Genomic DNA, 17,088 nt, shown 5'->3' with positions numbered 1-17,088 from the left:
GCAAGGCAAGCCAAGTGAAATGAAAGGGTAAGCTCTCCTGAATGGGCACCTACAGTGCCCCCCCCCCCCATACCACAACAATCTCAGGGCGACTGGAAAGCAAAAGATTCCAAGTATGGAGAACAGGGAATTTTTTAAAGTCTAATTAGTTTTAATTGTTTGGCGTTATTTGATGTGTCTGTTTTGAAATATTTTACTGGTTTTTGAGAATTTTATAACAAAACTTTTGGGTTTAATTATTGAATGATTTTCTGTTCATCTGCTGTTTTGAAATATTTATTCCATTGATATAGTTTTACTACTATGATTGATATGTTATATATCTTGATTTTATTGTTGTATTAGGAATGATGTTTTTGTTTTTCCATTGTTGCACTGCATACAGAGTTTGTCTTCTTGTAGTTTCAAGTTCAGTTTTTTTCTGCATATTTCTATTTATACTTTATGGTGACTTTATTCTGGATTTGGTGAGGATCAGTCTGTGTTCTGCATGTATAAACGAGGTAAAATATTCTTCTGGCGCGTAGTTTCTGTGTAGGGATCTATAGCAGCCTGGCTTGTTCTGTTTTCCTAATAGGAGATGTATTGGTGTTATAGTGCCTGGTGTAATATTTAAGTGCTGCATCTTCATAGGGAAGGGTGTTACTGTTTGAGTGCTGGCATTTAGTGCTGTTTTGGTATAGGAGGTTTACTATATTGTAATTATAATTTAGTTTACTCAGGTCTTTTTGAGGATCAAACCTACATCAAACACACTTTACCACAGGCTTAGTACTATATGGGTTCCAAGTGTCTTTTTTTTTTTTTGCAGGGTTTTCTGGCTGGCACCACATTTCCAACCCTTCTCCATCCCCATCCCTGATCTGCCTTCTTGTGTTTAAACCGGTAAAATGCACTGAAAGTAGCAAAGTTGCCATTCTCCACCTTCCACGTGGAAATTCTTGCATGGAAATCAATAAGGAATAATTTCACAGTAGTAGAAATATTTATTTATTTGGCATTTTTATATACCGATATTCTTGTAACAAGTTACAAATCACCTCGGTTTACATTCAAACAATAAATTTTGCACAAGTCTGCATTACATTGAACAGGGAACGAAACTTGGAGTCAATAACTGTGGAAGAAACATTTAGATAACTTGGTTGGAGTATTACAGCTGATGAAGATTCATGCTAGTGAGTTGGATCAACTAACAACGCTGCCTGAATATGAACTTGTATGGTCATTCGAATTGGGTGAAGGCTTCGCAGAACAGCCATGTCTTTAATCTTTTCTTGAAAGTGTTTGGGCATTGTTCTAGTCTGAGCTCCGGGGGGAGGGAGTTCCATTGCATCGGTCCTGAAGTGGAGAAGGCTCTCTTCCTTAAAGTGGATTTAATCGGGTGGGCCTGCAGGGTGTCCCTGTATGCTGATCTCACTGGTCTGGAGGGCATGTGCTGGCGAAATGGGAATTTGAGATCCAGGGGGGCGATACTGTGGATGGCTTTATGGATGATCGTTAGAACTTTATAAGAGATTCTGTATTTGATTGGGAGCAAGTGCAGGTTCCGCAAGATGGGTGTTATGTGGTCTCTTTTGTTGGTCTTTGTCAAAATCCTTGCTGAAGCATTTTGAAGCATCTGTAATGGTTTAATGGAGTTAGCTGGGAGGCCGAGGAGGAGAGAGTTGCAATAGTCTATCTTTGAAAATATAATGGATTGGAGAACTGTTCGGAAATCCTGGAAGTAGAGGAGGGGTCTCAGACATTTTAAAACTTGAAGTTTGAAAAAGCAGTCCTTGGTAGTGGTGTTGATGAAACTTTTGTAGTTCAGTTGGTTGTCCATTATGACTCCTAGGTTTCTAACTTTGGAGGTGAAGCCAGTTTGGTTGGTAGGGTGTGTGTTGTACAATGGGAAGTTACCTTCTTGAGTGATGAGGAGGATCTCAGTCTTCTTGGTATTCAGAATCAGATGAAGAGCTTTTAGAAGGTTGTTAATGGATTGAAGACAGGAGTTCCAGTATTCCAAGGTTTTGGAAAGGGATTCAGTGATTGGTAATAAAATCTGAACATCGTCTGCGTATATGTAATGAATTAGGTTTAGTTTTGTGAGGAGATGGCAAAGCGGTAACATGTATATGTTAAATAGGGTTGGAGATAGAGAGGAACCTTGTGGGACTCCTAGCGTGGCACTAACGGGTTGTGATTCACAGTTGTTGATTTTGACCTTGTAGTGTCTATTTTGGAGGAAGGACTTGAACCAGTTGAGCGCGATGCCTTTGATGCCGATGTCCGCTAGTTGGTCGATGAGAATGGCGTGGTTCACCGTATCAAATGCTGCTGATAGGTCCAGTAAGATGAGCAGGCATGGTTGTTTGTTGTCGAGAGTCAGTAGGGTGGAATCGGTCAATGATATCAGTAGGGATTCAGTACTTCGGGCTTTGCGAAAGCTGAATTGCGATGGGGAGAGCAGTTTGTTGTTTTCCAGGAATTCTGAGAGTTGCTTGTTTACTATTTTTTCCAAAATTTAGGAAATGAGCGGTAGGTTTGCAATGGGGCGAAAGTTGGCCGGGTCGTCTGGAGATAGATTGGGTTTTTTCAGCAGTGGTTTGAGAATAGCGAGTTTGAACTGGTCGGGGACTATGCCTTGAGATAAAGAGCAATTGATGATCTCTGCAATCGGTTTACCGATGACTTCGGGGATTGTGATGAGAAGGTTGGTGGGGATTGCGTCCATAGGGTGTGATGATGGTTTTATCTTCTTAAGTACATTTTCGATTTCTAGCGATGAGGTGGACTCGAAGGTTTCCATGATAGTGGTCGGAGGTGACGACATCAGGTTCTCGTATCTTGGATGGGGTTCAAGGTTATCCGTCTAGGAGTCCAAGAGATTAGTGATTTTGTTCTTGAAGTATATGGCTAGTTCCTCGACTTTGTTTGCAGCTAAGTCTTCCGGGATGGGTACGGCAACCGGTTTGGTGAGTGAAGAGACCAAAGAAAATAGGGCTTTTGGATCGAAAGTGAAGTGATGGATTTTTTGTGAAAAGAAATTTCTCTTTGCTTGTAGTATGGCAGTCCGGTATTTGTGCATGAGGGATTTGTATGCTTGCAGGTTGGTTGTTGAAGGGGTTTTCCGCCATGTTTGTTCTCTCTTTCTGAGTTCTCTCTTAATGGTTTTTAGCTCCGGGGTATACCATGGTTTCCTATTGACCTTATTTGATTGTAGTACCTTGGTGGTTAATGGGCAGGTTAGTAATTTTGGACCAAGAAGATGATGCTGAGATTGCGTCTGTTAAATCGAGTTGTTCTAATTCAGGAGCTAGGTGAATACTGAGGGTATCCTTGTTGCATAATTTCCTGAAATGGACTGTGGTTTTTTGCTTCGTGATGTTGGTAGTGGTGGGTTGATTAAATTTCAAGGATGTGGAAATCAACTTATGATTTGACCATGGGATTGGTACGCAAGCAATGTGGGTAGGGAGGACAAAGCTGTCGTTTATGAAAATTAAGTCTAGCGTGTGCCCTGCTTTATGTGTGGGTTCCTTGATGATTTGCTTGAAGCCCATAAAGCCAAGTGTGTTGATGAGAGTGTCGCAGCTGGATGAACGGGGGGTTGCATCCACATGGAGGTTAAAATCTCCAAGAAGTACGGCCGGTGCGTCCATGTTGATATGTTTAGCTATGAGTTCAATTAATAAAGAGGGGTCAGATTCAAGGCATCCTGGGGGGGCGTATGCAAGGCCTAACTGAAGTTGGGTAGATTTAAATACAGCAAACTCTAGGGGGGAAGAATATTTTGTAATCTGAAGGGTCAGACCTAGATTTTTTTTGGCGGCTAATAGTAAACCGCCTCCTCTTTTCTTTATTGGTCTGGGGATAGAGAAGAAATTGTAAGAATGTTGTGGAAGTTGGTTAATTGTACAGTGTCTTCTGGTACAGAATATTCACCATGATTGTGGCGACTCTTTGGGCTCACCACTAGATGGCCCTAATGTCAGAGCCTGGGCTAGGAGTTAGGATTTAGGTAGAGAAGGGAGGGGAATACCATTTCTGGATCAGCCGTTCCAGTGAGACGGCTGGACTGGTCACCCCCCCCCCCCCTACATAGATCAGTTTGACAACGGCGGTTTCTATTTGGAGTTTTGTGGGAGGAGCGTTTTATAGTTTGTGGGGGGTTTTTGCCTGCTCCAAGGACCAGGTCTCATGGTTTGGGATCCAGGGTAGGTGGAAGACTTAATCCCTTCCCATACCCCACCTGACTGCTTGGGTTGCCACTGGTTTTCAGTTCCCGTGATTTTTGAACCTCTGGTTCTGGGCCCTGGAAAGGATTAGGGGGGGGACGTCCCATTTCTGGGGTTGGCCCAAGTAAGGAAGACTCTGCTGGCTCCATCTCACAATCCGTGGTTGTTGGCGGCCATGGGTGAACGGCTGCGAGAGAGTTCCCGTTTTGGACATTCGTGTAAAAGTCTTTGCTTTTCACTGTTAAATCTTCCTTGCCACGGGGTGAGAAAAGTTGGAAGTGCTGATTGTTCCCCACTGCCTGGACCTTTCATCCGAAAGATCCTGTTTGCCACCCAAAAAGGGGAACTGTGAGCAAGATGCTCTTGTTGTAGCTGGAGACACCTATCCGGAGAGTCTGCACCTGGGGGAGAAGAAATACATTTGGGAACAGCGCAGCGTTTGATTTCCTGTTTGACCTCCAGCATTTTGGAAGGGCAGTTTTGCTCATAATTAGGCTACCCCCCCTACTCCATTTTACACACCCTGGAGGGTGAGTTTTGTCCCTGGTCCCCATCTGCCGGGGGACACCTGCCTAGATAAGGAAGTGCTGGAGACCTGAGATCATAAGAAGTGGTGCATACGGTGCCGCAAACTCGTTTTTGATGATCCCTAGCAGTAAAGTTTGGTTTGGACGCTACATTGAAGAAGGAACTCCCCAGGAGAGAAAGAGTCACCCCCCCCCCTCCCACTGGGCCTTGGAGGAGTTTCCACCCCCTGGGGCTGTGGGACAGAGGGTGCATTAAGCCCCAGGACCTCGTGAAACCCCTGGAAGAGGGCCTGCACGATCTTTTAACTTTTATATCTTGCGCATCTTTGCTGGCCATGTGATTGAAGGCTATAGGCCAGGTTGAAGGACGGATCCAAAATTAGGGCAAAAAAAAAAAAAAGGCCCGCAAGACAATTCACTGGCCTGCTCTGTTCTGAAATCAAGCATCTTTAGTCCAAGGCGTTCACTCCCTGTGATTTCTGAAAGGCAAAAAGGAAAAGAAAAGAAAGTTTTCACAGCAAAATCAATGCACGCAAGACGCACTGTGGAAGCACTTTTGGATTTTTCCCCCTTCTTGAGGTCACTGGAAATGACTTACTTGGTCAGAAAATGTGACTGAATCAACTACAAGTATTGGGGCTGCTAGAAGGAACGGCAAGTGAGTAATATGAACTGAAAAGGAAGCAAATACGTAGCATTAACTCTCAGCTGAGTCTGTCTGGCAGGCTGTCATGCGAGGACAGAATTAACTCTCAGCTGGGTCTGTCTGGCAGGCCGTCATGCGAGGACAGAATTAACTGTCAGCTGGGTCTGTCTGGCAGGCCATCATGCGAGGATGGAATTAACTCTCAGCTGGGTCTGTCTGGCAGGCCGTCATGCGAGGACAGAATTAACTGTCAGCTGGGTCTGTCTGGCAGGCCATCATGCGAGGATAGAATTAACTCTCAGCTGGGTCTGTCTGGCAGGCCGTCATGCGAGGATAGAATTAACTCTCAGCTGGGTCTGTCTGGCAGGCCATCATGCGAGGATAGAATTAACTGTCAGCTGGGTCTGTCTGGCAGGCCATCATGCGAGGATAGAATTAACTCTCAGCTGGGTCTGTCTGGCAGGCCGTCATGCGAGGATGGAATTAACTGTCAGCTGGGTCTGTCTGGCAGGCCATCATGCGAGGATGGAATTAACTCTCAGCTGGGTCTGTCTGGCAGGCCATCATGCAAGGATGGAATTAACTCTCAGCTGGGTCTGTCTGGCAGGCCATCATGCGAGGATAGAATTAACTGTCAGCTGGGTCTGTCTGGCAGGCCATCATGCGAGGATGGAATTAACTCTCAGCTGGGTCTGTCTGGCAGGCCGTCATGCGAGGATAGAATTAACTCTCAGCTGGGTCTGTCTGGCAGGCCGTCATGCGAGGATAGAATTAACTCTCAGCTGGGTCTGTCTGGCAGGCCGTCATGCGAGGATAGAATTAACTGTCAGCTGGGTCTGTCTGGCAGGCCGTCATGCGAGGATAGAATTAACTGTCAGCTGGGTCTGTCTGGCAGGCCATCATGCAAGGACAGAATTAACTCTCAGCTGGGTCTGTCTGGCAGGCCATCATGCAAGATTCCACCTGCCAGATCTATCGCTACAGGTGGAATATAAAACATGTTAAATAAATAAATAAACTAGCAACTGGGTCTGTCTGGCAGACTGCAAGTGAGGATATAATTAAAAGTCCTAATGGAATCACAGGTGCTCATGTAACTGGTTGTTTCTGGAAGGGTACTCAGGGACCTAGAAGGCTGGATATAGGTGCTGCCACTAGTGATTGTAGCTATTTAGATTAGGCTGTGATGATAAAATTAATTTTCATTTGGATCTGTCTTGCAGACTGCAAGTCCAGTAATAACTGGAAATTCTTCTGAATATGCAGGTGATCATATTGAAGGGTCTGTCTGGCAGGCTACGCAAGGAACCTAACATAGAAATGTCGGCAGAAGAAGACCAAACAGCCCATCCAGTCTGCCCAGCAAGCTTTCTCACTTATTTTTTCTCATACTTATCTGTTACTCTTGGCCCTTGTTAGTAACCTTTTGGTTCTAGTTACCTTCCACCCCCGCCATTGATGTAGAGAGCAGTGCCGGAGCTGCATCTAAGTGAAGTATCAATCTTAATTGGTTTGGGGTAGTAATCACCGCAATAAGCAAGCTACTCCCATGGTTATTTGTTTACCCAGCCTGTGCAATTCAGTCCTTGTTGGTTGTTGTCTTAATATACATCCTCTTTTCTTCATCCCCCTGCCGTTGAAGCAGTGAGCTGCGCTGGATATGTATTCCAAGTGAAGTATCAGGCTTAACTGATTTGGGGTAGTAACTGCTGCAACAAGCAAGCTACACCAACGCTTATATTTGTTTACCCAGACTATGCAATTCAGTCCTTGATGGTTGCTGTCTGAATGTAAATCCTCTTATCTTCATTCCCCCCTGTCGTTGAAGCAGAGAGCAACCTAGGAGGCTGGATGCTCAGGCCTCAGCCAAGTTAGTGTTAGTAGCTGTTTAGATTATTACATATTCTTTGTGCTTAATGTATAGTCCCCCTCCCATGTCCTCACTATAGAGGGAAGTTAGCTAGGAGAGTCATTCATGTCTTTTTAAGATTACAATGATCCATTACGCTCTCTTAGGATCCTCTTTCTTTACCACAAACACTCCTGTGGGAATGGGTTGTAAAGGTTCCTTCTTTTCTGGGACAACCCTTTTATCTGGAGTCCTTGAATCTCCTGTCTCCTCCTTTCATGCATCCGTTGGGTACAAACACCTGCATTCTCCTTTGCTTCCATACCAGGCTGGCATTAGTACATTATGTGGAATAAGGAATGTTAATTTCCTGCCTCCAAAGAGGTGCAGCAAACTACAGCAGGTTCCTAGAGGACAAATAATCAGGAAATACAAGCATGGGAACTTTCTCCACTTGGAGACAAAGAGCGAGAGATATCTTCCCAAAGTCAGAGAGGAAACTCTGCACTCCTGACTTGGCCCTAAATTCACAGTCAAAGAGGGAAAGAGCCTATTTCCTTACAGTATGTATTCGCCTTTATTTCTCACCCAGCAATCACCTGCACTAGGTGAGTTTACCAGGCTTTCTCCCTGGGCAAGAGGTTTTCCAGACCCAGTAGATACAAATTTATCTCATGCATATACATTGTGGGTACCCTGAGAACCCAACGGCCTTTGGTGGTCAGCGGGACAGGTTGGAAATCCCCCAGCGACTGACACATGCCGCACCATTGGTTGATCTGCATTAGCATGCAAAAACGTGACCCTCCTAAAAGACCAGCACAAATGTAGAAATCGCTATCTTTTTTTTTTCTTTTCTCTCACACTGAGGAGCACAGAAGCGCGTCTGAAGAGGTTCAAACGAGTCTGCCTGCTGACAAGCCCGGGGCAGACGGTTCTCGGATCCATGCCCTTACTACGCAGTGCGCTGACAGCACGATCCGTGCACGTCCTCCACCCAATACCAGATGTTGCTGACATAGTGAAGGTGACTCTGCAGATCCCCAAAGGGATGAGCCTTAGACGTATTGAAAGAAGGCCGAAACGCATTACAGTGTTTCCGAGGCGTGGCTGGTCGACAAATCCAAATAAATGCCTTTTTACCATGTTCTTTTGCAGGATATGCAAGTTCTCTTAAGTGTGTGTGTTTTTTTAACATAGAATGTAATTACTTTTTTCAGCAAAGTCAATCAATATTTTTCTGTTTTTGTTTTTTTTAATTATTATTTGGAGGAATAATGCCCCAAATTGTTAGCACCGTTAAGGCTAGTTGCTTTTTTTTTTTTTTATAATGTTTAAAAGGTCACTTGGCAAAAATAACAAAAGCAGAATATTCGCTCGCCGAGGGGCCAAGTACGTTTTAAAGGCTTTTCTCTGCAAGAGAGGCAATAGCAGTGCTGCGCTTTCGCCAGTTTCTCTGATCTTTCATATCGTTCGTGAACTGATCTATGCATTTTCTCGCCACAATTAGATTAAGCCCTGAGTTCTTCAGTCGAGCATCTTGAGGGTTTCAGATTAAGCCTGCAGGCATTTCCAAGTTACTCTTGCAAATACTGGGGAAAGTTAAGAATCGCTTTGTTCATTGCATGGGCAGAAATTCTGTAAAGTATTAAAAAAAAAAAAAAAAGTCAAGCAATAGATTGGTTTATGTCTGTAGCATGGTAAACCCAAAAGAGATTATGGTGTCTCTGAAAGCTTTATATCCAAATGCTGGGTTTTCTTAAAAAACATTGGAAACTGATATCTGACAGTACATAATCTGGTGCAAGTTTACAGACTTTTTGGTTTTCGTTTTGGGGTGGAAGTTAAAATCAATTCCATGTGTGCATATTTGGAAGTATTTCAACTTTTGCAAAAAAAAGTAAAAAAAAAAAACCCAAAAACAGAAATGATAAGATTCCAGTTTGTGAAAAAAAAAAAAAAAAAGGCCTGTTTTTCGGAAAAGTCAGTTGATGAAGGGGATTTCTTTTTTTTTTTTTTTACATCTGGCAGAACACATGTGCTAAGTCACAGATTTCTCTCATTTTGGGGCCCGTGCAAGAAACGAGGGCAGGAAACGGGCGCTCGGTGTGGAGCGCTCCCGCGTTCCTAGCGCGCGCCCAGCCGCCTCTCCTGGGTGCGCGATTCGATATTTAAATGAGGGGGGGTCGCGCTGCCGAGGAGGCGCTGGGGACAAATGTGCGTCCCTAGCGCCTCCTCGGCAGGGGGCGCCCAGGAGAGGCGGCTGCCGGCGGGTTAGGAAAACGGATGCTGAATTTTTACGAGCGTCACCACGATATTAAGTCGGAGGATGCACAGAAAAGCAGTATTTTCTACTTTTCTGTACATTTTTTTGGGCTACTCAGAAATTAACGCCTGCTCTTAGGCAGGCGTTAATTTCTGAGCATAAAAATGTGTGGGTCGGACACACATCTGGAGAGAATAACTAATAGCCTCATCAACATGCGTTTGCATGTGATGAGTGGTATTAGTTTCGCGGGGGTTGGACGTGTTTTGGACGCACTAATCCCCTTATAGCTATAAGGGACCGTGAACGTGCGTCCAACCGTGGGTTAAACAGTGCGCTCGGCTGAGCATTGGTTCTGCATCGGCCCCATTTGTGTTTGGAAATAAAACCTCTTCCTTATCCCTGGTGCTGTAAGATTTTGTATCTGACCCTGTAAATAGGAACTGGTAAAGTCGGCTCCACTGAAGCCCAGCGTGGAGTTTCAGTTGCTAGGTTCGGTGCAATAATCTTGAAAATCTCTGAAGAATTGCCGTCGGGCAGGTTTTGATTCCTCACCCCGCCAAAGCAAAAGCCTGGTCTGCTTCCTCCTCCCCAACTTGTACTATGAACTGCTTTTGTGCTCCTGGGATTTTTGTGAAAGATCCTTGTCGCGCCAGAGCACCTGCCCTATCGGAGAATGAATAACGTTCTTCCACGCGTTATGCTGCGCGTCGTCTCCTCTTCACCCTGTGCCATTCCCTGCCCCTCTGCCGGGAAGCCTCTGGAATGAAGAAAAAGAAACACGATTTCAAATGCATGCAAACTTTAGTCTGAGCCACTACGCAGTTAGAAAGAAAACTCAATATTCCTAGCGTCCTTACAAAAGGAATGATGGCAGGAGGCAGCTTCCAGCTTGTGATCAGGTTGCATTTGCTCTTCCATCACTCGGGTCTTGCACCTGCCCAGTATTCAACATGTGCTTCTTTTTTTTTTTTTTTTTTTTTTAGGAGTGATTACTTCCCCAGCCACGATTACAACAGCAGCAAAATGAACTGTCAAATGGAAAATTTCTTTTATTTTGCAAAATTTGATATTGAATTCCACTACTGAATTCAGCAGATAGCACAGAGACTTGTTTTGCTGATTAGGATGGTGCCACTGATACTGTTATATCTAATATAATAAATACTTCTAAAAATACATCTGAAGCAGGAAGCCTGTGAGGGAGTCGATTGGACCGCTAGATGATCAAGGGGGTTAAAGGGGCACTTAGGGAAGATAAGGCCATTGCATGAAGACTGAATACATTTTTACTTCGGTGTTTATTGTTGGGAGAGATATCTGTGCTGGAAACCATTTTCAACAGTGATGATTCAGAAGAAACGATACAGATCACTGTGAAAGTGGAAGATGTAATAAGGCAGACGGACACATTTTTTTTTGCCTCCTGGATTCTGCCTTTGCTTTTGGACGGGCAGCGAGTCCTGTGCTGTTCTCTAATTTTTCTATAGATTTTAACGTCTGCCTCCACGGAGCACGTTATTTGGATGGAGTTTCTTTCCACCCTCAAGTCTCTAATTAATTTAATTAAGATTGGAGCGCCCCATCCTAAGGGACTCAGTTAAGCTTCCTTAATTTTGCTCACCTGTCGACTGGGAGATGTTCTCTTCCAGCAGCAGAAATCTGGGATCACCAAGATCCAAGGAGAGGATGACTTCAGACTTCCAGCCATCCTATGGAGAGGAAGAAGGAGAGAGCGGAGAAAGGAGTTTGAGTGAATCCCAGCTGGGCTGCAGGTATCATCGTGATACTGAACTGGGGAGAAAGGAGAAGGACGTGTGCCATTCAGGTGCAATTGCATAAATCTAAGGAGCTCAAAGGAGAAGACTACAAGGATGAGGTAGGAGATGGAATTTATATTAAATACTCATTTTATCAATTGTAACAGCTTGAAAACGAAGTACACAGCTGAAGATACTTCAAATCATCATTTGCACCTTTATCAGTAAAAGAGAAATGTTGGAAAGCACCAAAGCAACTCTCCTGTGTCTTGCTGGGTGGTGATTTTGCTGATCACCAGTGTTGTGATTATCAGTGCTGTGTACAAAAGACTTAAAAAATAGGAGACCTAAGAGCAATGTGAGGGCCTCGAAAGTAATCTTCCCGAGATTCTTGAAATCCTGGAAAATACGTATTATGGCATAAGGACAGTGTTCCCACGTAAATATAAATCTGAGATACGGCCTCTGGACCTGTTATCCGGGTTCAGCCATCACAGGAGTTGCACACACTCACTCTGTTCCCTTCCCAAAAGAACTGGATCAATCCTCCTGGTAAAGAAATCCTTCAGGTTTTCTACACTTACCGAGCTAAAACACGGAACTGAAATGAAAGGGAGCCTTGGTTGTTTTTTTTTTGGGTGTTGTTTCAGATGGAAACAGCATAGAAGAAAACCAGAGGTGTCATTTCCCTGCTGTTTAAAAGCGACAGTACATCCCCATTGTGGGGCCTGATCCTTACTATTTAACTGTCAGGAACTAAAGTCCCACGGTGCTTTTTTTAAATTTTTTGCCAGAATTTTTGCTTGCACAGTTTTATTGTGATTCCCCGCCCCAGACGTTTCTAGGGCTGGATTTACTACAGTAAGTGCTTGTAGGGAAGAGAGAGAGGCCCCCCCGTGGATGCTGTCATACAGTGTCCCTCATGTTGCCAGCCCTTGACCCCCCCCCCCCACCCTGTGCCTTCAAGGGCTTTTTGTCCAATGGGACTCCGGGTCAGGCCGAGTGGTACTCGGGGAAAGAGCTGCTGTGGGAGGCAGGGAACGCAGGAGGAAGCAGCGCTGTCATTGTGGTATCCTTAGGCCTAATTAGCAATCCGGGCCTGCTCTTTCAAAACGGCGCATGCAGGCTTGACTTGCGGGCCCTCGCCCACGCCGTGATCTGATTGAGAGCGCGCCGATCATTACTGAATGCTTGCAGCCTCCCACCCGCCTGCAAGACTGGGGCGGGTGTCCAAGGGGCGGTGGAGCACCGAATGGCGCGCTATCCTCCTGCCACCGGGCCGATCACCTCAGAATAAGGCTGCCAGAACGGCATTTTTCGCTTCCTGTGGGTTTTCACGCTTTGATCAACTGCAACGAAATACGCAGCTGAGATGCAACAAGACCAAAGAGTAACAGGAGAGAGGGAAAAAAAAAAAAAAAAGCAGTATTCAAAGCCCTATTTTGATTGGTTCATGGAAAAAAAAGAGTTCAGTGGGCTTTGAAACAGACAGAACGGGTGTTGCAGATGACATCAATGGTCAACAATGCCTCCCATCACATCTGTTGGACGGGAACAGCAGCATCTAGCCTCGGGAAGATGGAAAACACGTTTTAGAGAAAAAAAAAAAATTATTTGATTACTCGGGCCTGTTGTTCTTATTTTCCGCAATTACATCTTGGAGTGAGAGGCTGCCCTCATGATGGCCAAGATTTTCTTACCGTGGGGGCTTACGGGACTCTGTGAAACATTCCTGGAAAAATAAATCACAGGGAATAATAAATACCACATTTATTTATGGCCATTTCCCCTTTCTAAGTGTGCATCGGCTTTGCTCATGCGCCAGGCTGAAGGGGATAAAAAAAAACCCATGTTTCCAAATTCAGCCGTCCTATGGAGCTTGTGTAATACTCTTAAGCCTCCAAGGAAAAAAAAGGGTTCATCTTTGCAATTTTTTTTTTTTTTTTTTAAAGTGGCCTTTTTCATCTGTTTCTACCAGGACGAAATCTTTCTGAGCTAATCATTTTTCGGAGGCTTTTGGGGGAAAAAAAATGGGTTTACAGTTTCTGCTTTATTTATTTATTTTTTTTAATGCCTGCACAGCGAAGCACTGATGAACCACTGTAATAAGGAAGACAGAAATGAAAAGGCTGGCGTAACAGTCTGTTTAACCATCTCAGCGCCACCGTCCTCGACACGGGAGTCCCTCGTGGCTTGTGACAGGAAAGGCAATGGAGGAGCCAGGGGCCGTGCACAAATTGACTCCTTGCCGGTTTAATTTTTTAATTTTTTTTTTTTTAATTGGTTTAAAATTTTAATCCTGAACAGCTCCTCAGCTCTCTGCCGGAGGTCAGTTTACAGGTTTAATGAAACAAGAGAGACAATGGGGAACTGGAACGGATTTCCCCTTTTTTTGGATCCTACAGGGAAATCACTCACTGGCACCCACGGGAGTCACATCTGCTTCTCGTGGTCGCTCTCTTTCCGCTGCTCGACTCCGTGGTAAAGGTGGGACAATGGTCCACCTCCGCCCCTTTCAGGGCTGCGAGAGCAAACTCATCCCCTAAGGTTGATTCTGGGAAGAGCCGAGCGAGCGGAGGAAAGCGGCAGGACCGTGAATGACTTTAAAAAAAAAAAAAAAAAAAAGCTAATGACATTTGCCTTCGCCTTACATTGCCCCCTACGTGAACGCGTTTCACGTGAAAGCAAAAGGGGAGGGTCATCCCACTGGCTCGGTGGTGGTGGTGCGTTGCACGGCCCATGCGGTTTTGATTCCCGGATCGGGTCTTCCGCACCCTGGGTCAGCTCGGGATGCGGCAGAGGCAGCGTTTAACAGCCTCTGTGGGGAGGGGGAAGGGAGTTGCAGCCATCATTAAAGATGAACTCTGGTGGCCGGATGTAGGACCGATGCTGCCCTGACCGGACTTGGAACAGCAGGAGGGTGGGTCCCCTTCAAACGGGCCGATACAGTACAGTGCGCTCCGTCGGAGCGCACTGTTAACCCGCCATTGGACGCGCGTTTTCGACGCGCTAGCTTTACCCCTTATTCAGTAAGAGGTAGATTTTTAAAAACGGCGCGTTCGCGTACTTTTGTTCGTGCTCCAGGCGCAAACAAAAGTACGCTGGATTTTAGCAGATACGCGCGTAGCCGCGCGTATCTGCTAAAATCCAGGATCGGCGCGCGCAAGGCTGACGATTTTGGGCAGCCGGCGCACGCCGAGCCGCGCAGCCTGCCTCCGTTCCTTCCGAGGCAGCTCCGAAATCGGAGCGGCCTTGGAGGGAACTCTCTTTCGCCCTCCCCTCACCTTCCCCTCCCTTCCTCTACCTAACCCACTCCCCCGGCCCTATCTAAACCCCCCCCCCCTACCTTTGTCCGGGGATTTACGCCTCCCGGAGGGAGAAGTAAATCCCCGCGCGCCAGCGGGCTGCTGGCGCGCCGAGACACGACCCGGGGGCGGTTCCGGAGGGCGCGGCCACGCCCCCGGACCGCCCCGGGCCGAAACCACGCCCCCAGGCCCGCCCCCAAAACGCGTCGATCGGCCCCGCCCCCGACACGCCCCTGACAAAAAAAACCCCGGGACTTACGCGAGTCCCAGGGCTCTGCGCACGCCGGCAGGCCTATGGAAAATAGGCGCGCCGGCGCGCAAGGCCCTGCTTGCGTAAATCCGGGCGGATTTACGCGAGCAGGGCTTTTAAAATCCGCCCCTAAGGGGCCGAAAACGCGCATCCAATCCCCCGAACCTAATAGCGCCCCCAACATGCAAATGCATGTTGATGGCCCTATTAGGTATTCGCGCGCGATTCAGAAAACAAAATGTGCAGCCAAGCCGCACATTTTGCTTTCAGAAATTAGCGCTAATTTCTGCCGGCACCGGGAAAGTGCCCAGAAAAGCAGTAAAAACTGCTTTTCTGTGCACCCTCCGACTTAATATCATGACGATATTAAGTCGGAGGTCCCGAAGGGTAAAAAAAGTAAAAAAAAAATTTGAAGTCGGCCCGCGGCTGTTGGGTCGAAAACTGGATGCTCAATTTTGCCGGCATCCGGTTTCCGAACCCATGGCTGTCAGCGGGCTCGAGAACCGACGCCGGCAAAATTGAGCGTTGGCTGTCAAACCCGCTGACAGCTGCCGCTCCAGTCCAAAAGGAGGCGCTAGGGATGCGCTAGTGTCCCTAGCGCCTCCTTTTGCCTGTTTTTACCGCTGGGCCTCATTTAAATACAGAATCGCGCGCACAGGAGAGCGGGCGTTTGCCCGCTCTCCCGCGTTTTTACTGTATCGGCCTGAAAGTGGGTAGTAATGAATAAAGGTGCATGGTACCAGAATCCCAGCCCTGCTTCCAATTCAGGACCCAGGAGAAAGGAGGAACTAGCAGACCAAAAAAAAAAAAAAAGAATGACTAAGTGAACCCACTTTGAAGAGCAGTGGACGTTAAGTGGGTGTTAAGAAAAATATTCTAAAATTATTAGGGTAGGGTAGTTAAGCACTAGAGCAAGTTACAGCACCTATGGAGTTGGTGGAATCCACATCATTGCGATGGTCTACATATGGTGGATTCTGCCTGGAGTCAAACGGTGAACTACCGTGGCCTCTAGCGGGTTCTTTTCAGCTCTGCCTTTCTATGATTGTAAAGAAAATTGATTTTGATGCTACGTTAATGTGGACAGGTCCACAAAAAGAAATTTAAAAAAAGAGAGAGAGAAAAAAAAAAAAGATGACCTGCTTTAGGTGTGGTGTCAGTGCAAGAGAGGCATCCAGCCTTCCTGTTCAGATACGGGTAGATTTTAAAAGGCCACACGCGTAATTCCCAGGGTTTACGCGCACAACTGCCGGGCCTCTTCAAAGGGGCGGGCTGGGACCTCGCCATGGATCGCTGGCCCGAAGACTCGTGCGCCAGCAGCCAGCCAGCCAGCGCGCACAACTTGCTTCAGCCAGTGGACCTGAAGTAAGTTCTGCAACAAACCTAAAAAAAAAAATAGGTAGGGTTTAGGGCAGTGATTCTCAACCAGTGTGTCGCCACACTTCCCGGTCCCCCACTGACCCAGCTACTCCCCCTACCCACGCGAAATAGGTCCTCTGCCGGGGCTTAAAATGCTGATAGCCCGGGCGGGATGCGGCAGGACAGCTGGAGTCAGCGGCACTGGTATACTCTCTTCTTCCCGCGGCCCGGAAGAAGACGTTTTATGGTGCCCATCACAGAGCAGCTCCACAACTTCAGCCCGGGGATAAGGTATGGCTAAGTACCCGTTTCATTCGTCTCAAATTGCCTTCAGTTCGTTTTGCATCTCAGTATATAGGACCATTTCCTATACTACGTCGCCTGGGTCCAGTCGCGTACAGCTCGCAGTTACCCTCATCACTACAGATCCACAATGCCTTCCACATCTCCCTGCTGAAACCGCTCGTCTTATCCAAGTTTTCGGAGAAGACACCTGAGCCGTAACCCCTCTCTGCGGACGAAGACCTAACCTACCAGGTGGATGACACCCTTGATGTGCGGAGACATGGGAGACGACGGGAATATCTTATTTCCTGGGAAGGATTCGGACCAGAGGAAAATAGCTGGGAAGTTGTTTCAGGCAGGAGTGGTACTGGGGCTGCCCTGCACACGTACCCTAATCTGTGCCGGGGTGGTTTTGGAAAGTTTTGGTGTCCAGAAAAAGTCCCTGAAACAGCACTCCAGATTTGACTGTTATCTGGTCCTGGTTTTGCCTTAAAAAGCACTGTGATCAATGACAGCTGCCTTTCCCATCAGCACCGGGCTATCCTCCTGGTCTTTTGGAGGTGAGAAAGCCAGCGGAAGGTTACCATTAAGGAGGTAAAGTGGCCAGGCCCTAGGATTTCT

Source organism: Rhinatrema bivittatum, chromosome 5, assembly GCF_901001135.1.
Source record: "Rhinatrema bivittatum chromosome 5, aRhiBiv1.1, whole genome shotgun sequence".
Taxonomy (NCBI): Eukaryota; Metazoa; Chordata; class Amphibia; order Gymnophiona; family Rhinatrematidae; genus Rhinatrema; species Rhinatrema bivittatum.
The sequence above is the reverse complement of the archived record's forward strand: the minus strand, read 5'-3'. Positions refer to the sequence as shown.